Genomic DNA, 27,672 nt, shown 5'->3' with positions numbered 1-27,672 from the left:
ACTATGTTTAGAAAAATTTAAATTAGGTCACTAATTATGCTAATGTTTATAACAATAACTAATTCGTTCAAAATAATTAGTGGCTAAGATCCTGGTCGTCACACGCCTCGCGGTAATACTCCGCGTGTGGATTTTGAGGGTATGACAATCCATGAGTCAAACATTTTTCAAAGAAGAGACAAGGCAAGGACATTAGTAGGGAGGAGAATACCCCAAAATAAGGTGCCAACTAAGGCATAGTCTACATGAGTTAGACTTGCCAAAGACAAAATGAATCCCCCAAAGGATAAACGAGAGTTATATGTATCGAATTTCCTGTTTATGCTAAGTAACATACTTATTTATTGATATATACATACGAATAAGTGTACGGAATAATTACTGACGTGAATAAGATACCTTCGACTCCGAATCCTATTACTATTCTTACTCGCATGATGAAGCTATTGACCTCGTGTTCATTGCAAAGCTCATGGCTGGAGTGATTACCGAATGAGATTCTGAGCTTGCTTCCGTAGGAGATGGCTGCTCTTCCCTCTCGAGCGTGATGGTGCCTGACTACGGTAGTGACGACGAGGCAGAGGCGACAACCTTGGACAACTTCTTAATCAACAGGACGAGATCCCTGCGGCTTTTGTGAAGAAAGATTGACGACACACCTGACCGGACAAGGAAGATGAAGTATTCATCTTGAAGGTGCCCCTCCAACTACTAGGAATTCTCCTTGTTCCTGTTTCATCTAATCATCGTGCCTATTCGCGCGTAACGATAACGAGTGTTAGCGCGTGGACCACCGCAATGGTCCTTTCCATGACAGTGGTATAAGGACAGTAGTGTCCCCTCCTTGGTTGATCATCTGCTTGGACGAGAGAAAATTGGGGTAGCTGTGCAAGACAATTTATTATTACGGGGGCCCACGTAATAACAACTTGTAGTGCATGGAAATCCAGTGGACTCTGCGGGTCAAGTTAATGATCACCATCCCTCCAAAAATAATCTATAGGTGTTCACACCTTCATCTGGTAAAACAGTACATAGACCATTGCTTTAACACTTTATAAAGTAGGAAACCTGTCTTTGCCTACTTCGTGTCTGACACTTCTAACCGTATATGAGGCGTTTGGGAACCAATATCTAAGCTAGTGGAGATGGCTAACACGCGGGAAAGATTCAGTGATGTTACACTCTCTATCACCCTTACATGAACAACCCCCATCCCAGGGAAGTATACCCATCTTGTAAAGCTATGTAGAAGGAAAACAATTGCCACCTCATGAAACTTGTATGACCAAGGCAATGTAGCCTCGAGTTCATTTTATTTTTCCCATTACAAACAATAAGCGAAGTTGCCAAGCCTTGTGAAGGCTCAGTGATCGTTTCCTCGCTCATACATTGTTAAGTATATATGCATGTGATATTGGATGATTACATGTTTGCTTGTGGTAATATGTGCCACGTAGACAATTATGGAATGTTGTCTAACCTACTCCCTACCATTTTGACAGAAGAGAATGTCGCCCAGACGTGACACAAACACTAGTACGTTACCAAGGACAGAAGCCAAGCTTCAAGAACGCATCTCACAGGCAATTGCACGACATGAAGCCCTCCGCTCCGAACACAGCGGTGGCACTTCCGGAAATAACCCTCCAACTGGCTGCACCTATAAACAGTTCCTAGACTGCAAGCCATTGAATTTTGATGGCACAGGAGGTGGCGTTGCATTTGTTCGTTGGGCAGAAAAGACTAACTCCATTCTAAGAATGAGTAACTGTTCGCCCCAGTGGAGTGTTACCTATATCTTAGGGTTGTATTTGGACGACGCTCTCTCTTGGTGGAACCTTCTGGTTCAGACCCTCGGTGACAAAGCTGCTCATGCACTAAGCTGGGACGAGCTCAAGGAAATGATGGAGAAGAAATACTGTTCTAGGGCTGAAATCCAGAAGCTTGAGGTGGAGTTCTGGAATTTAAAAATGGACGGGCCGGAGATTTCCGAGTATGTCCAGCGATTTCACGATTTGTCTAGGGTCGTTCCCGACTTAGTCAAGCCGGAGTTGAAGAGGATTGAGCGATTCATTTGGGGACTTGCACCTCAAATTAGGAGTATGGTTACTACCTCAAAGCCCCCAACCATCGTAGAGGCTATCGATTTGAGTGTCACTCTTACTGAAGAAGCCCTACGCATGGGAAAATTTTCGGAATCTAAGGATAACAAGAAAGAGACTCACGTGGAGTCAGCAGGCAACAAGAAAAGGAAGTCCTCAAATCTAAAGATGGGCACCCAAGTCAGCTATGGAAGCTCTAAAGCAAACAATAGAAAGGAAGTGAACACGCCGCGTGGCAAGAAAGCCTATGGAGCCACTAATAAGGCTGGTGGTAAGGTTTACTTGGGGACTAAGCCGAGGTGCGATGAATGCAATTTTTACCATGAAGGTCGATGTCTGAGGCCTAGGTGTGGAAAGTGTGGAAAGGAAGGGCACAGCAAGGATGCCTGTTGGGCAAAGGATCCAGACGAAAGAGATAATGGAAAAACTCCAGGCTGCTACATGTGTGGTGAAATAGGGCACTTTAGGAAAGATTGCCCTAGGAAGAACCAAGCGAGGAAGGGTTTTCACGATCGGAGCTCGTGAAGCACGCCAGGATCCAGATGCGGTTACAGGTACGTTCCCTATTAACCAACCTTATGCATCTATTATTGATTAATACTGGCACCAACTTTAACCTTGTATGCTTAGAACTTAAGAAACTGCTTGGCCTAGTTTCGAGTAAAACAGACATCCCGTATTCTTTAAGAAATGGGCATATAGAAGGCTAGTTTAAGTAGACGAAGCAATTAAGGATTATATGTGACAACCCTCACTAAACCAGGTATCCGTACGATTTAATTAATAAATAATTGCTGCTTAATTACTGTGCTTAACTGAAATTGCTGACGAACTGCTACTTGATTTCTAGTACTTGTATATTCCTGCATCATACTTTGATTGCCGTCACTACATTATTTACAAGTTGAACCTTAGTGACAAACATGATGCACTAAAGCACAGTAGCATTAGAACGGATAACCTATTGAACATGCTGATAAAGCCAGCATCAGGCAGACACTACCTCTAAGGGCCTGTATGAGCCAGAAATATTTTACTACACCCATAGTGAGTGTAGGGATACAAGGGTTGTAGAACTGCGTCTCTAGGAATAAGATATAATGACTGGATGTGCCTAAAACGTACTCTAAGCACAAGCCACAGCACTTTTAATAACATACTAGCTTCTGGCTAACTAATAAAGTGCCAAAACATGAGGAAAATATTCCTGACACTTTGCAGAATGAGTTGTGTCACTAAAAATATTATTTACGACACTTAAAAGCTTACTTAAGCACTTTAACGGATTACTATCCAACCGAACAACCGGACTATACCCAGAACATAAAAATATTGACAATAATATTATTGGTCTTTTTCTGAGCCAGTTAGGGTCCCTGAATACCCTAACACCCGCGTTAAAGCACAACATATGACTAACCGAGTTAACCCTAAATCTAACTTGGTTTAAAGTAACTAAGCACTAACTATCTACTTGAAATCGAACTAGACCCCCCCCCCCATCGAGATCGGCCAACTAGAGGGGAACACAAGGGTACAAAAGTTTGATTATTTTATTTTTGTTGCCTAAAATCAAGGGGACATGTAATCCATTGGACGATGGTCTTGATTTTGCCTAAACACACTAGAGATTATCACTTCACATCTCACCAAAACTCTCCCTCCCTTGCCCTCTCTAACTCTCGGCCGAACCCCCTCCCTCTTCTACATCCATTTTCGGCTCTTGTTCACTCCATTCCAACATCACACAAGTGTTCAAGGTCACGCATTAGGAATCTTGGAGCTAACGGAAGTGGAAGGACCTCGTTATCTTGCTTTTATCCACCACATTTTCGCATAGATTCTTCCCTAGCCCCGAGCTAGAGGTATAACACTTAAAACTCATTCTCGAACTAATCTAAGGTGGTTAATAAGATTTGTAACGGTTAAAACTCGGAAACTTGCATTTTGAATCTTTAAAGTCTACTAAAACATGAATCTTGTTGGATAAAAGCTTAATACTTGTGTAAAAGTTGTAGTATTTGAAAGTGGTGATTATTTAGGCCCGATCTACGTTGTGGTAGCTCGGATCATCGTTTAACCCGACTTTGTTAAGATCATAGATCTTGACATAAGCTTGTTTCTATCGGTACAAGGGTTAAAAGGTGAAACTCTACCACACGAGAAACATGAACTTGTGTAAAAGTATTTTTACTTGTAAAATAGTATTTAAAACTAGCCGATCTACGTATGTATAAGTGGTATTTTCGTAGAACCAAGTGTCGAAAAAATCATGTTTTATAAAAGTCGGATGACACACTAACAAATATGATTTTTGCAAACCACAAGTGTATAAACACTTGTGAAATGAAAGATCCGGCAAAATAACAATTTTTGTAAAAGATGACGGGAAGATGTAAAGATAGATTTATTCTAAAAACGAGGTTTTTACAAGATTTAGTTATTTTACACATAGATCCACAAAATATAAAGGGATCTACACTATAGTTTTCGGAAAAACCACAAGTTCATGTGATTATGCATACTTGTTGACTAGTTTGATGTGTCGGAAATTGATTGATTGGTTAAAGAAGTGTTGAAATGATTTTGTAAAAGAAAATGATACGCTTGAAACCGTGGCCACCTCCAGTTACAGGGGAAACTCTGGCAAAATTTTTCTAAAAATATAACACTTAGAATTATTTATAAGTGTTAGAATTATTTTTGATATGTTTTCAAAATATATTTCGCCATGACTTTATTTACAAATATTCGGAGGTGGGATTTTCACAAAACTAAACGTGATAAATATATACTTAGTAAATATATTTTTCACCACACTGTTTATGATTATTTTGTGAAAATACATAAATATTATTTTTAGAGTAAAAATAATATTTCGAACGATAACAAGACCCAAAATAATACAAACGCTTACACGACAAACATATAAGTTACAACGGTAATTACTATTACCACACGATTACTAAAACGTAACTTACGCATTATACGGAAATATTCATTAACGCGTATGTTGTCAATGTATTATTTTTGGAAGAATTATGTGAAGAGAAAATATAATATTTTTGAGAAAAATATTTATATTTTGGAATGAGAAGTAAAAATATATTAAGTGGGACTTAATGATATAATTCAAACGCACATGTATTAAATCCCCCATCCTTGGGAAGGAGATTAAACTACCAAGTACATGCAAGATATAAACACGAAATAGTTGTCTAACTATTTCCCAAAAATCTAAACTATAAAGCTAAGGCACGGCCATCCGTCTAATAGAATTAGTACATGTAGGTCGTTGCACAGCTGCCTAACATTCGGAGTACTTGGTATAGCGACGCACTGACTGTGAGTTCATGTCCCCCTTTTCTCTTAACTATTTTCAGTTTTCTAAACTGCGGGGGTGAAATACATGTTACATTGATTATGAATACTTTTTTACATGGTATGGTTAGCGTAAGGAGGTTTGTTACTTAGATCATGTGAGTGGGTAGGCGGAAACTTGAGGCCATTAATCCTCATGGTAGGACCGAGGGACAGGAGCGGTAGATCTATCTGGGTGTAGCGAGCCCAGCCCCAGGTCCAGCATAACGGACCTAGGGGTGACTTAGTGCCCGACGCATAAATCCGCTAGGTTTGAGTCTTCCTACTTGCACTTCACACATATCAATGGCCTTGCAAACCATTGGTGATCTCTTTTTCCTTATATGCTACATACCAGGGTTTTTTTTTTTTTGATAAAGACAAAGGTTTATTTACTCACTTTCGCATGAACTCGCTCAACATTATTGTTGATTTTTCAACTTGCATGTATTTCAGGGAATTAAAAGATCTGGCACGGTATGGCATGTTTTCCGCTGCATTAGTCACCGAGGTCATCCAGGGTTTGGGGAATGTGACTCTTTCCTGGACAAGTCACAGTCCTTGAATCATGTCTATGTTATGTTACGTTTGTAATGTTTGTTGAACAAGTTTGTGGTTGTTAGGATATGTTACCCCGTTAAGACAATGTTATGGTATTTTTATTTTAATGGATGATCTTGCATATTTTTAATTCATATAGCTTGGTTATGATTAAGCTATGGTATTAAGTAGGGGTGTGCAAAAAACCGAATTAACCGAACCATAACCAAATTAACCGACAAAACCGAACCGAAAAAACCGAACCAAATTAAAAACCGGTGGGTCGGTTAATGGTTTTTTTGAAAACCGAAAGTAGCGGGTCGGTTATGGTTATCATTTTTCCATACCCACCATAACCGAACCGAACCGACATGTAATAAATCTTTGTAGGATTTAGTATTTTTCACCATATTTTTAATATTTGAAATTTTTTACTGAAGATTTTTAGTACTTATGGGTTTTTCATATCATTTTGTAGTTTTGGTTGAATGTTTATTTGAATTTATGGAATGTCTCATATCACTTTATTTGAATATTCGATAATAATTGGTATTAATATTATAGATTATATGTATTTTTTAATACTATGTAATATACTAATATATACAAATATGCAATAACAATTTATTCCATGTTAAAAAAATAAACTATTTTTAGCTAAGCTAAATACACGGTTAACCACCCATAACCGACCCGCTATAACCATCAAAACCGAATAACCATAACCATCATAACCGATCGGTTATGGTTATGGTTATCCAATAACCGACATCGCGGTTATGGTTATGGTTTTTGGTCAAAACCGACCCAAACCGACCCATGCACACCCCTAGTATTAAGAAGTCACACCAAATTAACCACGCTTCCGCAAAGCCAGGGTGTGACAGCTTGGTATCAGAGCTCTGATCATAGCGAACTAGGATTCCTTCTCGAGTCTAGACTATGATCACTAGGGCTCTCACGAAAACATTTTTACTGCATACCACTTAAGTCCAGATCCAAAACGTTTTTACAAACCAATGTTGAGCACATTTTATTTATTCATTATTAGGCTCAGTCTTAGAGGCTAAGGCTCGGTCTTAGAGGCCGAGGCTCGATCTTAGAGATCGAGGAAGATGTTTATTTATTATTTTTAGGCTCAGTCTTGGAGGCTGAGGCTCGGTCTTGGAGGCCGAGGCTCGATCTTAGAGATCGAGGTAGATGTTTAATATTTTAGGCTCAGTCTTGGAGGCTGAGGCTTGGTCTTGGAGGCCGAGGCTCGATCTTAGAGATCGAGGTAGATGGCTAGTAAGACTAGGAAGAGTAGGCTCAGTCATGAAGACTGAGGCTCGGTCATGGAGGCCGAGGCTCGATCTAGGAGGTCGAGGTGGATGATAGAGCAGTCTTAGAGACTAGAAGGAATTTGGCTAGTGGGACTAGGAATGTCAGTCTAGGAGACTGGGAGGCTAGTGGGACTAGGAGAATTATTTGATTGTTTATTGTTGACTTACATGTTTATATGAATATATGATTGATTATTATACGTATGTGTGTTTGTGTTACAAACGTCATGCCTTCATCATGTACTAGAAAGATGGACACTACGAATCCCATGGCCATAGTATCAGACGACATAGTTTCATCGGAGCACGAGGAGTACATTTATGATACTACCGGCACAGACAATGACGACTTTCAGCCCTTTTGCGCTGCCTGAAGTCGTAGCAGAGCCTACTGATGGCCATCTTGTTGGGAATTTGCCACTCGCGGTAATCCCTGCTCCTGTGCCCCTTGCCGCTTATCCTGTTGTTGATATGCCCCCCCCCCCCCCCCCGACGTGGCCTCTGACGACGATAACGATCTACTAGAGGAGGACCCATTCGAGGGCGAGGCCCTATTATTGCTGGTATTAGCCTACTGCTTGCGGACGCTCCTGCGGGGAAAACTCATGCCCATTCCCCTGTCCCAGACTCATTTGAGTTGCTGACATCCGCATTTTCGCATATACAGGGAGTGCAGCACCATTCACACAACGCCGACCCTGATACGGCATCATCGGCTGCACCGGTTCCCGCACACAGCTTTGAGTTTGATCACAGTATTGAGGGTGATCTTGTTCTTCCACCCGGTTTTGATCCAGACCATGACCTTGAGTTCATACACTTAGACCAGCCCTTGGAGGATCCTGTAACCCTCCGTGAGGGTTAATCCAGCTGATTTTGAGATGGAGTTTGTTGATCCGGAGCCAGCCGTGGCCCCTAAGCCAGGCGTTGCTCCTAACACCGCATTGGAGCATGACCCTGTTCATGCCAATGCACCTGTTGTTGCTCCTTGATTGATCATCTGCTTGGACGAGAGGAAATTTGGGGAAACTGTGCAAGACAATTTATTATTACGGGGGCCCACGTAATAACGACTTGTAGTGCACAGAAATCCTGGTGGACTCTGCGGGTCAAGCTAATGAAAACCAATGTAGCAGGAAATAACTCGAACACGAATGACCAAGGCGATAAAGCCTCGAGTTCATTCTATTTCAAGCAACAAGCCATTGGCAAGCCTGTGTGAAGGCTCAAAATTTATTTCCCCACCCATACATTGAGTATATTTATGTGTAAAATTGGGTAAGTACATGATGGCTTATGGTGATATGTATCTCATAGACAATTGGAAATTTGTCTAACCCACTTCATGCCAATTCGACAGAAGAGAATGCCACCCAGGCGTGACACAAACACCAGTATGTTGCCAAGGATAGAAGCCGAGCTGCAAAAACGCAACTCACAGGCAATTGCACGACATGAAGCTCTCCGCTTTTAGCACAGCAATGGCACTACTGGAAATAACCCCCCCCCCCCAGCTGACCGCACCTATAAGCAGTTCCTGAACTGCAAGCCTTTGAACTTCGACGAAACAGGAAGCGCCTTTGCAATTGTTCGTTGGTCCGAAGAGATTGACTCCATTCTAAGAAAGACTAACTGTTCGCCCCAACAGAGTGATACCTTTACCTCGGGGTCATTTCTAGATGGCACACTCTCATGGTGGGACCATCAGGTTCAGGCCCTTGACACAAATGCTGCTTATGCACTGAGCTGGGATGAGCCAAAGGAAATGATGGAGGAGAAATGTGGTTCTAAGACTGGAATTCAGAAGCTTGAGATAGGGTCCTGGAATTTGAAAATGGACGAACCAGAGATTCCTGAACATGTTCAGCGATTGCACGACTTGCCTAGGGTCGTCCCCTAATAAGTCATTAATGTTGTACGATACAGTTGGGTACCTGTAAACCTTACATTCTGGTCTCGATTTATGGCAATGCAATCGCAGTATTCTCATCACTTGTGATGTTTGGTCTATGGTTTATGTTCTATGACATGAGATGTTATGTGGCTGATTTATTGATAGCATGAGATGTTATGCGCTGATATTGTTGAATACATACGTACATTTTACCTGCTACGACCTAACCTACGTGAAACATCTTTTAGAAGATGCCACCAAGACGCGAAGTGCGCATGCCCACCTCAGAGGCGGAACTTCAAGAGATAATTGCTGCAACTACATCACAGCACGAGGCCCTACGCTCCGAACCTCACAGAGGCACCTCAGAAAATAACGGTTGTCCCTACTGGCACTTCCTCAACTACAAACCTCCGAAGTTCGACGGCACAGGAGGTGCCATAGCTTTTGTGAAATGGATTGAAAGTATGGATTCCATCTTTCGAATGAGTGGTTGTACGCCAGAACAACAAGTCCTATACGTTTCTGAGTTGTTTCAAGATGGAGCTCGACTATGGTGGAACCTTCAGGTTCAAATAAAGGGCGAAACCGCAGCATATGCATTATCATGGGATGAACTGAAGGGAATGATGCATAGGAAGTATTGCTCCCAAGCGGAAACCCAGAAGTTGGAAGGGGAATTCCAGAGCCTGATGATGGAAGGTCCAAAAATGTTGGAATACATGCAAAGACTTCATGATTTGGCACGAGTAGTTCCGTACTTGGTGGAACCAGAATTTAGGAGACTAGGACATTTCATTTGGGAATTGGCACCTCAAGTCCTGAGCTTAATGACAGCATCTACGCCACCAACAACTATGGCTGCAAGTAAGATGGGCTTGGCACTCGTTACGGAAGCCATTAGACTAGAAAAACTTGCAAACCCTGATAGGGAGACTCAGGTAGAGTCGTCTGGAAAGAACAAAAGGAAGCTTACCGAAGATACCCGAACGAATAATGATGAACAAAGATCTATTCGAGGTTGTTTTGACTGCGGGGACAAAGGGCATTTCAAGAAAGATTGCCCTAACAACAGACAGGCCAATGATAAGATTTACTTAGAAACTAAATCAAGACGTGCTGGGTGCAAGTATCACCATGAATGTGGATGTCGGAAGCCTAGGTGCGGGAGAAAAGGGCACAACAAGGATGGTTGTGGGATGAAGAGTCCCAGACAAGGAGAAAACCGTAACAACGCTCAAGGTGGAAGCAGGAAAGGAAATGGCCGAGTGCTAGGATGCTTCCATTGTGGGGACATTGGACATCTTAAGAGAGAATGCCCGAAGTTGAAACAAGACCGTGAAAGAACACCCAGCATCGGAGTTTGTGAAGCATGCCAGGATCCAGCCATGATTACTGGTACGTTCTTTAACAACCAAAACTTTTGCATCTATTTTGTTTGATACTGGTGCCGATCATAGCTTCGTGTCACTAGAATTTAAGAATATGCTGGGTTTAGCCGCTAGTAAGTTAGATGTTCCGAACTCGATCGAATTAGCGAATGGAAAGTTAGTAGAAGCTAATGAGGTAATTCGAGGTTGCGTAATCGAATTGGGAGAGCGTGAGTTCGCTCTAGATCTATTACCAGTCCAGTTGGGAAGCTTCGACGTGGTAGTAGGGATGGATTGGTTATCGGGTAACAAGGCCGAGATAGTTTGTCATAAGAAGGTCGTTCGTATCCCGACCGATGATGGTGAGACCATTATTGTTCACGGAGAGAAGCGTGAGACGCCGTTGAGGATTATTAGCTGCCTGAAGGCAAGAAAGTGTTTGCAGAAGGGATGTGCTGCCTTTCTGGCACACATTGTAGATAAGAAGGCTGCTGAACCAAAGATCGAAGACATCCCAGTCGTGAGGGAATACCCAGAAGTCTTCCCAGAAGAATTGCCTGGCTTGCCGCCTCAAAGGCAAGTGGAGTTCCGCATTGACTTAGTTCCAGGCCCCGCGCCTGTGGCTAAGGCACCTTACAGACTCGCTCCGTCTGAAATGCAGGAACTGTCAACACAACTTCAAGAGTTGTTAGACAAGGAATTTATCCGACCGAGCTTCTCGCCTTGGGGAGCTCCAGTTTTGTTTGTCAAGAAGAAGGACGGTAGTTTCCGTATGTGTATTGATTACAGAGAGTTGAACAAGCTGACGATCAAGAATAGGTATCCCCTGCCAAGAATCGATGATCTGTTTGACCAACTACAAGGTTCAAGCTTTTATTCAAAGATCGATCTTCGATCTGGATACCATCAGTTAAGGATACAGGAGGAGAGTATCCCAAAGACAGCCTTCAGAACTCGATATGGACACTACGAGTTTCTCGTTATGCCATTTGGTTTGACAAACGCACCTGCAGTATTCATGGATTTGATGAATCGAGTTTGTAAGCCGTACTTGGATAAGTTCGTGATTGTATTCATCGATGATATTTTGATTTATTCAAAGACGAAGGCTGAGCACGAGCAGCATTTAAGAGCCATTTTGGAGCTGCTAAAGAAAGAACAGTTGTATGCCAAGTTCTCAAAGTGCGAGTTTTGGCTAAGAGAAACGCCACGTGGATCCAACCAAGATCGAGGCGATCAAATATTGGGAAACGCCAAAGACGCCAACCGAGATTCGGTAATTCTTGGGTTTGGCTGGCTATCACCGAAGGTTCATTGAGAATTTTTCAAAGATCGCTCAACCATTGACGCTCCTCACGCAGAAGGATAAAAAGTTTGATTGGGGAATCAAACAGGAGGAAGCATTTCAGATATTGAAGGATAAGCTTTGCAACGCGCCAATCTTAGCTCTACCGGAAGGTACAGATGATTTTGTGGTATACTGCGACGCATCGCGTCAAGGATTGGGTTGTGTGTTGATGCAACGCCAAAAGGTTATTGCCTACGCGCCACGCCAACTGAAGGTACATGAAAAGAACTATACCACACATGATTTGGAACTAGGCGCAGTATTTTTGCTTTAAAGATCTGGAGACACTACCTTTATGGTACGAAGTGCACAATCTCCACAGATCACAAGAGCCTCCAACACATATTCAACCAGAAGGAGTTGAATATGAGGCAAAGACGATGGGTAGAACTGTTGAATGACTACGACTACGAGATTAAGTATCATCCAGGGAAGGCGAATGTGGTCGCCGATGCCCTAAGTCGAAAAGAGAGAATCAAGCCCATAAGGGTTAGGGCTTTGGAGATGGTTATTCGAACCGACTTTCCTCTGCGCATTCGTGCAGCGCAGAAAGAAGCTCTCAAGGAAAGAAACCTTGAAGAAGAGTATCTCCGTGGGATGGAGAAGTTATTGGTACCAAACAGGGAAGGAACGTTGTGTTTTGAGAAAAGGATTTGGGTTCCTCTGTTTGGTGGTTTAAGGAAGGTTATTTTTGATGAAGCTCACAAGTCGCGGTACTCTATCCACCCTGGAGCGGATAAGATGTACCAGGATCTTAAAGATTATTATTGGTGGCCTAGGATGAAAGGCGATGTTGCTGTTTATGTGAGCAAATGTTTAACTTGCGCCAAAGTTAAGGCGGAATACCAGAAGCCTTTGGGACTTCTGCAGCAACCAGAGATTCCCAAGTGGAAGTGGGAACAAATCTCTATGGATTTTATTACGAAGTTGCCAAGAACGCCAAGAGGCCATGACACTATTTGGGTAATAGTGGACCGCTTAACGAAGTCAGCACACTTCCTACCTATCCGAGAGAAGGATAATACGAGCAAACTGGCCGAAATTTACATGAGAGACATTGTTACACGCCATGAAGTACCTCTCTCGATTATCTCTGATAGAGACGGAAGGTTCGTGTCGAGGATATGGCAATCCTTCCAGGAAGCTTTTGGCTCGAAATTGAATCTGAGCACTGCTTTTCACCCGCAGACCGACGGCCAAAGCGAGCGGACGATTCAGACATTGGAGGACATGCTGAGAGCATGTGTGATGGATTTAGGCGGTAGCTGGGATAAACATTTGCCTCTGGTTGAGTTTTCATACAACAACAGCTACCACACCAGTATTGGTGCCGCGCCATTCGAAGCTTTATATGGGCGCAAGTGCAGATCACCGCTCTGTTGGTCTGACGCAGGTGATAGACAGTTGGTTGGTCCTGACATGGTACAGGAAACCACAGATAAGATCGCACAGATACGAGATCGCATCAGTGCGGCTCGTGACCGGCAGAAAGCCTACGCAGATCGAAGCAGGAAACCTCTAGAGTTTGAGGTTGGTGAGATGGTTTTGTTGAAGGTATCACCCTGGAAGGGGGTGGCACGCTTTGGGAAGCGTGGAAAGTTGAATCCGAGGTATATTGGACCATTCAAGATCATGGAGAGAATCGGGTTAGTAGCTTACAAATTGGATTTACCTGCCGAACTGAATGGTGTTCACGATACATTCCATGTATCCAATCTGAAGAGAAGTCCAACTCAAGATACCGTTGCCATTCCTACCGACGAAATTCATGTTGACGACATGCTCCATTTCGTTGAAGAACCTGTCGAGGTCACGGATTGGAAAGTTAACAAGACCCGCCGGAGCAGTGTCAAGCTCGTCAAAGTTCGTTGGAATGCTAGACATGGTCCTGAATTCACCTGGGAGCGTGAGGACCGAATGAAAGAGAAATACCCCCACTTATTTCCTAAGAACCCTGCTTCTACAAGCAGAGCTTAAAATTTCGGGACGAAATTTTTCTAACGGGGGGAGAATGTGACAACCCTCACTAAACCAGGTATCCGTACGATTTAATTAATAAATAATTGCTGCTTAATTACTGTGCTTAACTGAAATTGCTGACGAACTGCTACTTGATTTCTAGTACTTGTATATTCCTGCATCATACTTTGATTGCCGTCACTACATTATTTACAAGTTGAACCTTAGTGACAAACATGATGCACTAAAGCACAGTAGCATTAGAACGGATAACCTATTGAACATGCTGATAAAGCCAGCATCAGGCAGACACTGCCTCTAAGGGCCTGTATGAGCCAGAAATATTTTACTACACCCATAGTGAGTGTAGGGATACAAGGGTTGTAGAACTGCGTCTCTAGGAATAAGATATAATGACTGGATGTCACACCCCCAAATTACCACCTAGGGTATGTCCCTATTGGAGGTGCAACGATCCAACAAAGAGCCACCAATCATATCAAACACAAGTTTTAATGTATTAAAATACCCAATTGAAAGAAATGTATCGTTTGAAAAGTTAAACCAAAACCAAAGTATTAAGCAGAAGCATAAATGTATAAGTGCGTAAATGAATGAAAACCAGGTCAACATAATTGTTTATTATGACCACAACCACTCCAGCAGCATCAGACGACAAGCTCCCAAGTTCCTTCAATAATTACCTACAAGCATGTAAACAAGTGTATCAGACTACGCTGGTGAGTTCAAGGTTTGCGTTTGTTTACCAAGTAGTGTTACCAAACAGGTGATCAAAACAGTTTACAAGACAATATGTTGTTTGTTGTTATGATGCTTGATGTTTCGATGTTGTTATTACTCGATTACCGAATGGCCATATGATATGTGATTGCCAACCCCAATGCCTCTATCAAAGCATTGGTCATGTTTTAAGGTAATTAGTTCACGCCCGTTCTCCTCGAACGTCGTGAGGGTGCCAAACCTAATAGCGCTATCAACTAATAACCCCCGTTGCCCTACAAGCAACGACCCGGTAGATGTAGTGGTCTTACAATGATAGAAAACTGAGTACGATAACCAACATCCCATTACACATGCATTCCCCCTCGGAATGTTACCCGTTATCCCTTCCCTGGGATCCATGCTTGAGAAAGAGCAATGAACTCACCTTGGTTTGCTCGGTTTGACTAATTACTTGTTAACAGTTGAACAAACACGTCCTAAAAGGGTTACACATATTAATCAGTTTGTATACTAGCACAACACGCATCATTCCACCTAGTTAGCAGGTAATGAACAAGTATACATGTATTAGTATTTATTGCACTATGCTCTTGACTTCACAGCTAAACACGTTGTTTAGCATTTCATTAACAGTGAACAACCCAATAAATCATATAGTCCAAATCAAATGTGCAGCCTATTTAAAAGAAAATAGTGGAGTCTAGGTGACTTGGGCCCCGGCAAGGGTGTACAGCCCAGCTATGAGCGGGTTTGTTTGTGGCCCAAGAGCCAATTATTCTAGCTTATATGTACGTGTGTGTTTAGCAGTTATATATATATATAGCCCAACAATTCAACCCAACCCATGTATCCCTAACAATTCGTTTACTAAATGTCAGCCCACATGATATCTATATACAATTTGTAAAAGTGATTTGCTCAAATAAGGATTCCAGTTCACTTTATTGAGTTAGTTACCCAACCCACTGTACGGCTATGTGGCACAATATTAACAAGAGGTGCCGCCCACTAGAACCAACCATATTTCTCCAACAATTCATTCCCCATAACATTATTTATTCAACATGTATTGCTTACAACTTTAAAGTTCATGGCCGGCAATTGTATATGTAACCAAAATCTCATTGGACCCCCAATAATCATTATAACAACTCATCATCAACATTACATATGAACATCATCATTAGTATCACTTATGGCTAACCTAATTGGACCTCACTTATGTCACTTTAGTCAACTTCATTCGGTGCCTTCCTGGTTTGAGTTTGGTCGCACATGGTCAACATTAATTTCATGTATAGCCTATTAGTCATATCTAGCTTGTCTATCATGCCTACACACAACCCAATATCAGCCACTTTCATGTGTATTAATCATGCAAAACTATTAATGGATCACTGTATTGTATTAATCGGTAATAGTTTAAACAACATTTATCAATTAAAGCATACATTTATACATGCGATCATATAAGTCCTGTACGTATCACAATCTAGTAGCCGAGAACTAAAACATATAAGAATTTACTAACCAGAAGTCTCGGATGATCAGATGTTAATGCGAAGGGGGGGGGGGTTTCTCCTGCCGACGTGACTGATAGGGGAATGTAGGGTTTGTTATAATGATGTATGTTAATATTGAGTATGCATCATTCCTATATAATGCTAATAGCTACCAGTGGGCCGACTACAAGGGTTGTTACAAAAACTGACCAGTGGGCTTCATGATAATACCATACATGTGGGCCGGTTAATCTAGTTAGTGTGGTTGTCTATGCTGAACCGACTTAATCAAGTCTAAAAGGACATGTCTTGCTACTAGAATGTATAATTATAAAACCCACATATATATTCGGCCCACTAAATTATAAAACCCCACTAGATTATATAACTCAATTAACAAGCGTCTACGTTTAACGGAGTTAAATTCGCAAGATCAAAACGTAGCTAACCTTGAAAGTTCGGGTTGTCACATCATCCCCAACTTGAAAGAAATTTCATCCCGAAATTTGACATGTAAACACGAAACGATGAAGTGAGAATTCAAGATTGTTGCGGATTTTGCTCAAGTGTGACACTGGATGTGCCTAAAACGTACTCTAAGCACAAGCCACAACACTTTTAATAACATACTAGCTTCTGGCTAACTAATAAAGTGCCAAAACATGAGAAAAATATTCCTGAAACTTTGCAGAATGAGTTGTGTCACTAAAAATATTATTTACGACACTTAAAAGCTTACTTAAGCACTTTAACAGATTACTATCCAACCGAACAACCGGACTATACCCGGAACATAAAAATATTGACAATAATATTATTGGTCTTTTTCTAAGCCAGTTAGGGTCCCTGAATACCCTAACACCCGCGTTAAAGCACAACATATGACTAACCGAGTTAACCCTAAATCTAACTTGGTTTAAAGTAACTAAGCACTAACTATCTACTTGAAATCGAACTAGACCCCCCCCCCCATCGAGATCGGCCAACTAGAGGGGAACACAAGGGTACAAAAGTTTGATTATTTTATTTTTGTTGCCTAAAATCAAGGGGACATGTAATCCATTGGACGATGGTCTTGATTTTGCCTATAAGTAATAGGCTAAACACACTAGAGATTATCACTTCACATCTCACCAAAACTCTCCCTCCCTTGCCCTCTCTAACTCTCGGCCGAACCCCCTCCCTCTTCTACATCCATTTTCGGCTCTTGTTCACTCCATTCCAACATCACACAAGTGTTCAAGGTCACGCATTAGGAGTCTTGGAGCTAACGGAAGTGGAAGGACCTCGTTATCTTGCTTTTATCCACCACATTTTCGCATAGATTCTTCCCTAGCCCTGAGCTAGAGGTATAACACTTAAAACTCATTCTCGAACTAATCTAAGGTGGTTAATAAGATTTGTAATGGTTAAAACTCGGAAACTTGCATTTTGAATCTTTAAAGTCTACTAAAACATGAATCTTGTTGGATAAAAGCTTAATACTTGTGTAAAAGTTGTAGTATTTGAAAGTGGTGATTATTTAGGCCCGATCTACGTTGTGGTAGCTCGGATCATCGTTTAACCCGACTTTGTTAAGATCATAGATCTTGACATAAGCTTGTTTCTATCGGTACAAGGGTTAAAAGGTGAAACTCTACCACACGAGAAACATGAACTTGTGTAAAAGTATTTTTACTTGTAAAATAGTATTTAAAACTAGCGGATCTACGTATGTACAAGTGGTATTTTCGTAGAACCAAGTGTCGAGAAAATCATGTTTTATAAAAGTCGGATGACACACTAACAAATATGATTTTTGCAAACCACAAGTGTATAAACACTTGTGAAATGAAAGATCCGGCAAAATAACAATTTTTGTAAAAGATGACGGGAAGATGTAAAGATAGATTTATTCTAAAAACGAGGTTTTTACAAGATTTAGTTATTTTACACATAGATCCACAAAATATAAAGGGATCTACACTATAGTTTTCGGAAAAACCACAAGTTCATGTGATTATGTATACTTGTCGACTAGTTTGATGTGTCGGAAATTGATTGATTGGTTAAAGAAGTGTTGAAATGATTTTGTAAAAGAAAATGATACGCTTGAAACCGTGGCCACCTCCAGTTACAGGGGAAACTCTGGCAAATTTTTCTAAAAATATAACACTTAGAATTATTTATAAGTGTTAGAATTATTTTTGATATGTTTTCAAAATATATTTCGCCACGACTTTATTTACAAATATTCGGAGGTGGGATTTTCACAAAACTAAACGTGATAAATATATACTTAGTAAATATATTTTTCACCAAACTGTTTATGATTATTTTGTGAAAATACATAAATATTATTTTTAGAGTAAAAATAATATTTCGAACGATAACAAGACCCAAAATAATACAAACGCTTACACGACAAACATATAAGTTACAACGGTAATTACTATTACCACACGATTACTAAAACGTAACTTACGCATTATACGGAAATATTCATAAACGCGTATTTTGTCAATGTATTATTTTTGGAAGTATTATGTGAAGAGAAAATATAATATTTTTGAGAAAAATATTTATATTTTGGAATGAGAAGTAAAAATATATTAAGTGGGACTTAATGATATAATTCAAACGCACATGTATTAAATCCCCCATCCTTGGGAAGGAGATTAAACTACCAAGTACATGCAAGATATAAACACGAAATAGTTGTCTAACTATTTCCCAAAAATCTAAACTATAAAGCTAAGGCACGACCATCCGTCTAATAGAATTAGTACATGTAGGTCGTTGCACAGCTGCCTGACATTCGGAGTACTTGGTATAGCGACGCACTGACTGTGAGTTCATGTCCCCCTTTTCTCTTAACTGTTTTCAGTTTTCTAAACTGCGGGGGTGAAATACATGTTACATTGATTATGAATACTTTTTTACATGGTATGGTTAGCGTAAGGAGGTTTTTTACTTAGATCATGTGAGTGGGTAGGCGGAAACTTGAGGCCATTAATCCTCATGGTAGGCGGAAACCCAGCCCCAGGTCCAGCATAACGGACCTCGGGGTGACTTAGTGCCCGACGCATAAATCCGCTAGGTTTGAGTCTTCCTACTTGCACTTCACACATATCAATGGCCTTGCAAACCATTGGTGATCTCTTTTTCCTTATTTGCTACATACCAGGGTTTTTTTTTGATAAAGACAAAGGTTTATTTACTCACTTTCGCATGAACTCGCTCAACATTATTGTTGATTTTTCAACTTACATGTATTTCAGGGAATTAAAAGATCTGGCACGGTATGGCATGTTTTCCGCTGCATTAGTCACCGAGGTCATCCAGGGTTTGGGGAATGTGACTCTTTCCTGGACAAGTCACAGTCCTTGAATCATGTCTATGTTATGTTACGTTTGTAATGTTTGTTGAACAAGTTTGTGGTTGTTAGGATATGTTACCCCGTTAAGACAATGTTATGGTATTTTTATTTTAATGGATGATCTTGCATATTTTTAATTCATATAGCTTGGTTATGATTAAGCTATGGTATTAAGAAGTCACACCAAATTAACCACGCTTCCGCAAAGCCAGGGTGTGACATTATATTTTGGGGACTCAGAAGGCCGGAACTTTCGGTTGCCATTGACTTGGGAAGTCATGGTATGATACTCAGCATGGATTGGAAATCCAAGTATAGAGCTGAAGTCGTTCGATATAAGGAAAGTCAGTCGCATCCCTCTTGCGAATGATGAAACATTTATAGTACACAACCTTCCTGCAATGGGTGCAAGGGTGCTAGACCCCATAAGGCAGCGGATCTGCAACATCTCTCATTGGTCGAAGAGACACAGAAGCGCCTTTGAATAGACTGCAGAGCCTTTCTAGCTCATGTTGTTGATAAGGAGACCTAGGAGCTGGAGCTAGAAGACAACCCCGTAGTGGAGGAATTCCCAGAAGACCTTCCTGAAGACTTGCCCAGAATACCTCCAAAGCAACAAGAGGAGTTTAGGATGAACCTAGTGCTAGGAGCGGCACCAGTGCCGAATGACGCCTTACCGACTAGCTTCGTCCGAAAAGTATGAGCCTCGATATAATTGCAAGAGCTGCTAGACAGAGAGAATTAAGGACATGACACCCTTAGTTAGGGACACGAGAAGAAAGTCGGTAGTTTCCACTTTGCATAAATTTCAGCGAATTGAGAATCGGAATCCTTTGCCAAGGATTGATGACATGAACAGACCAATCGTCAGGTTATAGTTACCACTCAAAGATCGAATTAAGGTCAGGATGTCCTCAACCATGAATACAAAGGAAAACATCCGTAAAAGGACCTTAAGGACTCGCTTTGAGCATTACGAGTTCCTTGTCGTGTCGTTTGGCTTAACACGTGCACTGGCAATTTATCATACTTCATGGACCTCATGAATCAGGTATGTAAGCCATACCTGGAGAAAGTCATGATCATACTTATTGACTACGTTCTTATATGCTCAACGACCAAGGAAGGTCATGAGCAACATCTGCAATTTATCTTGTGACTCTTAGAGAAAGAACAATTATGTGCTAAGATATCGAAGGGCGGATTTTAAATTCGCAAGGCAAGAACTCTAGGATACATGGTAGATAAGAATGAGATTCATGCCAACCCTGCAATTAAGAGCTAAGGAGTTAGAGTTGCAATTATGTGACGCTTCTCGACAAAGTCTCGATTGCGCGTTGATGCAACGAGACCACGACATTGCATACGCATCACGTTGATTAAGGGATCATGAGAAGAAACCTTTATCTAGATACAGTAATTGCGCGCCACAAATTTGACGACATTACCTGTAAGAAAACGCTGCACGACCCTTACTGATCACAAGGGTTGCAGCACACCGTTGATCGTAAGAACTTAAGTATTAACGAAGATGGACTGAGCTCCTAGACGATGCAGAGTGTATGGACATGTTACGTGCTTGGGTGATAAACTTTGATGAAAAGTTGGAACACTCACTTGCCCTTAGTGGAGTTTTCCTACAATAGTATTTATCACACCGCTGTTTAAATCGCTTCGTGTGAAGCTTTTGATGGAGCATAATAAGTCGATCCCCGTTGTGTTAAACGGAGAATCTACTGGTCTAAGTTGGTTCAGGAAAAATTAGTGGCAAGATCGTTCAGATATGTGATCATACCAAGACAGCCCGCGGAATACAAAAAGATTGCGCCGACGAGCGGCAGAAATCGTAGGAATTTGAGATAAGAAGTATGGCTTTAATGGGAGTCTCGTCTTGAGAAGGCGTGATGCGATTTGGAAAACGTGGAAGGTTGGACCGCGGTATATTAGACCATTCGAGATCCTGGTAGGGATCGGGACCATTGCTCACAAGCTGAAACTTCCAGAAAAGATCAGTAGTGATCGCGACACATTCTGTCTAGTCTTTAGAGGAGTCTGACTCAAGGAACAGTCGTTGTTCCCACGAACAAGATTCACGTCAACGACAAACTCCAATTTACTATAGAACCTGTTAAGGATGCGGACTAAGAGTCCACAAAACACGAAGAAGACATAGTTGATTTACTTGAGTACGTTAGAATTCATATCATGACCCAGAGTTACATGGGAACATGAAGACAAATTTTAAACCTAAGTGACCACATTTGATTCACAACTCCCCTGCGACCGATAGCATCGCTTGAATTTCGGGATGAAATTCTTTTAACGGGGGGTTTCTGGGACAACTGTCACTTTTCCGTACATTCCGTACAATAATTGAACAGTAATATGTGTTTTAGTAACTGTGCATGATCTAGCTTACATGACAAATGAATTTCTGATTACTGTTATATACATACAATGGCATTTCATGTTGCAAGACTTTTATCATTACTACATGCAACACGATATAATTCTATTAATGCTCAGAACAGAATTGGCACCATTATCAGACAAACTAAAAGCACTGACGGGAGTTCAGTATATAGACAGACAGTGTTTTGAGGCCCAGTATGAGCCAGAGACTACGTACTACACTAGTATAGTGTGTAGGGAAGTAAGGACCATAAAACTGCTTCACTAGGTGATAGTTTAAGTGCCGAAAAGTGCCTAAAACCCACTCAAAGTGTTGAATTCAGCATATTTCAGCAAAAATCAGCAATTTAGCAAACTAGTAACATGCAAAATATGGTAGAATGGTCCTGAATGCTTTCATAAGTGTCGGGAATAAAAAGTGTCACAAAAGGGTACTTAAAGATCAATAAACGGAATAGTTTGACACTTTAACGAACCAGTATCTAACCGAACAACCAGACACTACCTCAAACACCAAAATTACACTAGAAGCACTGTTTTATTATTTCTAAGCTAGTTATGATCCCCGAACACCCTAACACACTATATAACACATGATACACATAAACACTAACCATTACACTTGAAATCCTAACTAAACACTTAACTTATCATTAAAACCCAACTAGATACCCCCCCCCCCATGTAGGTGGACGGTCACCAAGGGTGATCCCACGAAGATTTTCCCTAATCTTATAAGATCTCAATTGATTTGTTTAGAGATTTGGTTATGTACTTATGAGACATGTAAACCATTGGGTAATAGCTATAAAATGGTTATAAGAGGAACATGGAGGATCATAATCATCTACACTTCACTTTAACCATCACTCTCCCTCACCTCCTCTCCCTCTCGGCCGAGAACCACACCCACACCACCACCACTTTTCATCCATCATCCATTCACTCCAAGATCATTTTAAGGTGTAAGGAGCCATACAAAGGAGCTTGGTGCTTGTGGATCTTGAAGGACCTCCATCATTTGTTATTATCCTCTACATTTGTCATCTTCAACATCTTGTGTTCTTCCCTAGCCTTGTCCTAGTGGTAAGGCCCTTATGATCTCTTGATCTTTCATATATAGTTGGTTAATAAGTGATGAACATTAAAAGACATATTCATGAATCTCTAACATAAGCTTATGAACATATGAATACTTGTTGATTTGTGTTTATTTGCTTCTTGTTGATTGATTACTAGTGTTAGTGATGTTAGACATCATATGGAACCTACTAGATTGTGATTAAACACATGATCTAGCAAGTTGATGTGATGATCTTGTGGGAGACCAAGATCATCATACCTTATGTTTACATGAACTTGAAAAATAAAAAGTTGTTTTCATGTGATGATGATTTAAACAAGATAAAAGACTTGTGAGTGGATGATTTCTAAAATAGTTTTCCAACGAAACCAAGCTAAATCACAAGATTTGTATAAACATAGCTTTTAATGAAACTAACCATGTTTCTAGTGTTGAAACAACTACAAGAATACAATGTTTACAATAAAAATTCAAAAGAATGACTTTTGGAAGAATCATCTAACAAGTTGTAAACACTCAAATCTTTCAAGAATAGGATTTTTAAAGAAATAAACACACTTTAAAGGGTAACTAAGTCTACTAAATACACTACCAAGTTACTACAAGTTTTTATGAAAACTCAAGTTCATGATCATTATGTAGATAGCTTTGTTTTAGCACTTGGTAAGTATAGATTGATTGTTGATTGTTTGTGATGGTTTTTGAAAAGAAAATGATATGCTTTGATAGCATGGACACCTCCATTTTTAGGGGAAACTATGGCAAAATTTTCTAAAGATATAAACACCTAGAAAAATATTTTCTAAACAAATATTTACAAGTGTGTTTTAACCATGGTTTCCAATAAAAACTTTGCCATAGACTTTGTTACAAAAATACAAGAATTGGAGGTTGGTTTTTATAAACAAAAATGGATAAATATGTATTTAGAATATATATATTTACATTTAAAACACATTGTGTGTGATTATTTGTATACTTGGTGTAATAGTTATTTTATTTTAGGAATTAAAGTAATATAACTTAACAAAATACCAAGAATATACAATCCAAAATAATACCAAAAATCACAAGGAATAGATATATAAGTTACACGCTTAATATTGTGAAATCGAACGCAAGAACGTAACTTACAAAATATTCCGGAAAATACGGTTATAAATATATTTTTGGTAAATATTATTTTGGATACAAGAAATGAAAATATGATTTTTGTAAATATTACGAAGTTGTATCATATTTTTGACAAGAAGAATATATATTATTTTTGGAAGTCAAAATATATTTTCTTAGTATATTTAGAAGATATATGATTTTTTGGGAAAAATATATATTTTCTTGGAATACATTATTTTTGGACAAAATAAGTTTATATATATTTTCTAAAATAAGACTTGAAGATATATTGTTTCGGAAACTACAAATACAAGAATACGAAAATACATCTATGAAATGCTCCCATCCTTGGGAAGGAAATACGAAAACAAATACTTGAGAAGTATTGTTACAAAATATTGCTTAACAATTATTCCAAAATTAAATATAATTCAAAGTTAAAATAATTATTATTTTAACAAGTAATTATAACTTGGGATAACATTCATGTCATGGAAGAAACGTAACTCAAAAACGTGAATACTAAGGCAAGGCACGGCCCTTTTGTCTAATAGACCATAGTACAATGTAGGTAGTCGTGTTTGCTGACGAACTTTGAGCTACGAGTACCGAAGACGCAAAACAGTGAGTTCATGCTCCCCCTTTCTCTTAACTGTTTTTGGTTTTATAACTCTCGGGGGTGGAATACATGTTACGAATACTTAAACTATATGAATTGCCTATGAAATGAACTACTAGATCATGTGAGCATATACTAAATATTGAAACGCCATTAATACTTAATTAGGGATGAAGGTTAGATCTAACGGGTACGGCCGAGCCCCACTCATGGTCCTCATGTGATCACTTGAGTGCTTTGGTGTCCCAGTCGAGGGAAATCGACATAGTCAAGGGAAATTGACATAGTCAAGGTAAATTGACATAGTCGAAGGGAAATTCGACATAGTCGAGGGAAATCGACAAGGTTATAAGCCTACTCATTTCGAGTGCTCCGTATGTCCTCACATGCCTTAATATCCTTGTAAAACATTTATTTGGTATGTTCATACATGCTTTTCATACTGGTTTTCAAAGGAGTCTCTCAAAGGTTTACAAGTTTACCAGTACACACAAAACGCATGAACTCGCTCAACTTTTGTTGATGTTTTCCAAAATTACGTGTATTTCAGGTAACAGGTTGGATCTTGGGCGCGATTGTTGTTTCTAGAAGTAAATTTCAAGTTTAGATGTCATCCACTTTTGTTGGTTTGTGACTTAGTCGAAGGTTATGCTTTAAAACATAAGAAATCGATGTTTGTAACACTTTAAATTTTATGAATGGATGAACATCGTTTTGATCATGTAGTTGTTTATTACGATTGAATGCAATGATATTAAACCAGTCACACATTGTACGCTTCCGCAAAAGTCAGGGTGTGACATCTTTTGACAAATCAACTACATAAACATTGCCACTCCTTTGAGAAACAAGTTGAATTTTTCTAGTTTTTATTATTTCTTCAATCTTTTTGACCATTTCTGGTCCTACAATCCTACAACACTCCTTAGTAAAGAATGAGTCATAACCTTTGTCACTCATTTGTGAGACACTAAGGAGGTTGAATTTTAGATTGTCAATCAGATTGACATTTTCAAACATAATATTTCCAGAATGTACTGTACCAGAACCTATCACCTTCCCTTTACTATTATTACCAAAAGATATATCACCCCGTCCATGAGTTTTGAATTCTTTGAGTAGGGCTCTACATCCAGTCATGTGCCTGGAGCCTCCACTATCTACATACCAAAGACTATCTAAGCATGCAGAAGCTCCCTGCACATCAAGTAAATAATTAGTTAAGGAGGGTCTCCAAAGCCAATAACGCTTTGGATGGGGTCTCAACAGTGTCTGTGTTAAGTTCAGGAAGATGGACAGTGGTTAGTTCAGGGGTTTGGACAGTTTTTGAAACATTTTTCTCTAACCACTGTTGGGGATCATTTCCCATCAACTGTTGATAACAAAAGGGATGCCTATTCACTTTTGGTTTAGAAGGTTTTTTTGTAAACCTCATAAACATATGGGACCCTTGGGTATGGTGGTTGACCTTTACCTCTTTGGTATTGGTTAGCAGGGGGTGCATCTGTCACTTGAACCTCTCTTTTAATAGAGGTTTGGTTCAACTGTTTTGTAACAGCTGTTTGGACAGGCACAAATGGTGGTTTCTTTTTGACTTGTGATTTTGATGAACTCCTGAGTATTTTTGAAGTGTACTCTTCCTTTTTGACCTCAAAGGATTTTAGGTACACACACTCCTGATTGAGATGGTTTGATTTACCACAGATGGTGCAACTCTTTGAAGGCACAATGTACTTGTTTTGTTAAGGTCATAAGCTTTTAAATGAAAACAATCTTTGGTCAAATGATTTTTATTTTCACAAAAGTCACAAGACAAGTTTTTAATTTTTTCTCTTCTTTTCTTCTTTTCAAATCCTTTGCAATAGAGTTTTGAACCACTGTTGGGATGTCCTTAAGAGGAATTACCTTGGCCTTAGGAGCTTTGACACCATCCATGTCACACCCCCAAAATCCACCCGCGGAGTACTACCGCTTGGGAGCGTGACTGACCAGGATCAAGCCATCAATCATATCAAACATAGCATTTAATATAAAAGTAAATAATGTAAATCATCATGACATGATTGATGTTTCAAAACCAAATACTGTTTTAAGTAGCGGAAGCAATGTAAAGTAAACCCAAATAAAGTTATAAGTTCAATAATGTTCATGACCCATCTGCCACAACGACCTGCTCCTTCCCTGTGCAAGCTCCATAAAGTACCTAAGGTCCTGCAAGGCATGCAGCAAATAATCAACAAACTAGTTGAGCGAGTTCACAGAAAATAAGTTCATAATGTAATGCATAAGTATAGTTAGTGGGGGCTTCCCATACTAGTGTGTATTAAAGGTGGGGGCTTCCCATGTTTATCCTGGCTAATGGGGGCTTCTCATTAACGGTACTTACTAGACTAACTTCCGACCATGTGTTCTTCTTTACCGAGAACAGGAAAACGTACAGGGTCACGTAGGCTTTACGTGACGTGCCCTTCCCCGAGGACGGTGGTACGCGTGGGGGCTACGTAGGCTTTACGCAGCGTGGCCTTCCGACCCGGAAGCCAGTAGATGGTATTGGGTTACGTAGGCTTTACGTAACGTGTCCTCCCGACCCGGGAGACAAATGGCAAACATACTGGGTTACGTAGGCTTTACGTAACGTGTCCTGACTAACCTGAGGACGATGGTCTATAGTCTAGAGAATGCGTAAGTACGAGTAATCATTCCATATTCAACATATCCAACCAAATTCCCAACCCGGGAATCCCATGCCTTGGCTGTGTGAACTCACCTTGGTTTGCTCGGCAGATACACAAGGAATATAAGTAGCAAGTAAATGGTCACTCACGTCCTATCATGGTTATTATACGAGTCAGGTTCGTATATAGCACGTATATAGTAATCACGTATAGTCATGGCAAACATGTACGCACGTAAGCAGATAAGACATAGCATGCGTGATT

This window comes from Helianthus annuus, chromosome 6, assembly GCF_002127325.2.
Source record: "Helianthus annuus cultivar XRQ/B chromosome 6, HanXRQr2.0-SUNRISE, whole genome shotgun sequence".
NCBI lineage: Eukaryota > Viridiplantae > Streptophyta > Magnoliopsida > Asterales > Asteraceae > Helianthus > Helianthus annuus.
Note: the sequence above shows the minus strand (reverse complement) of the source record.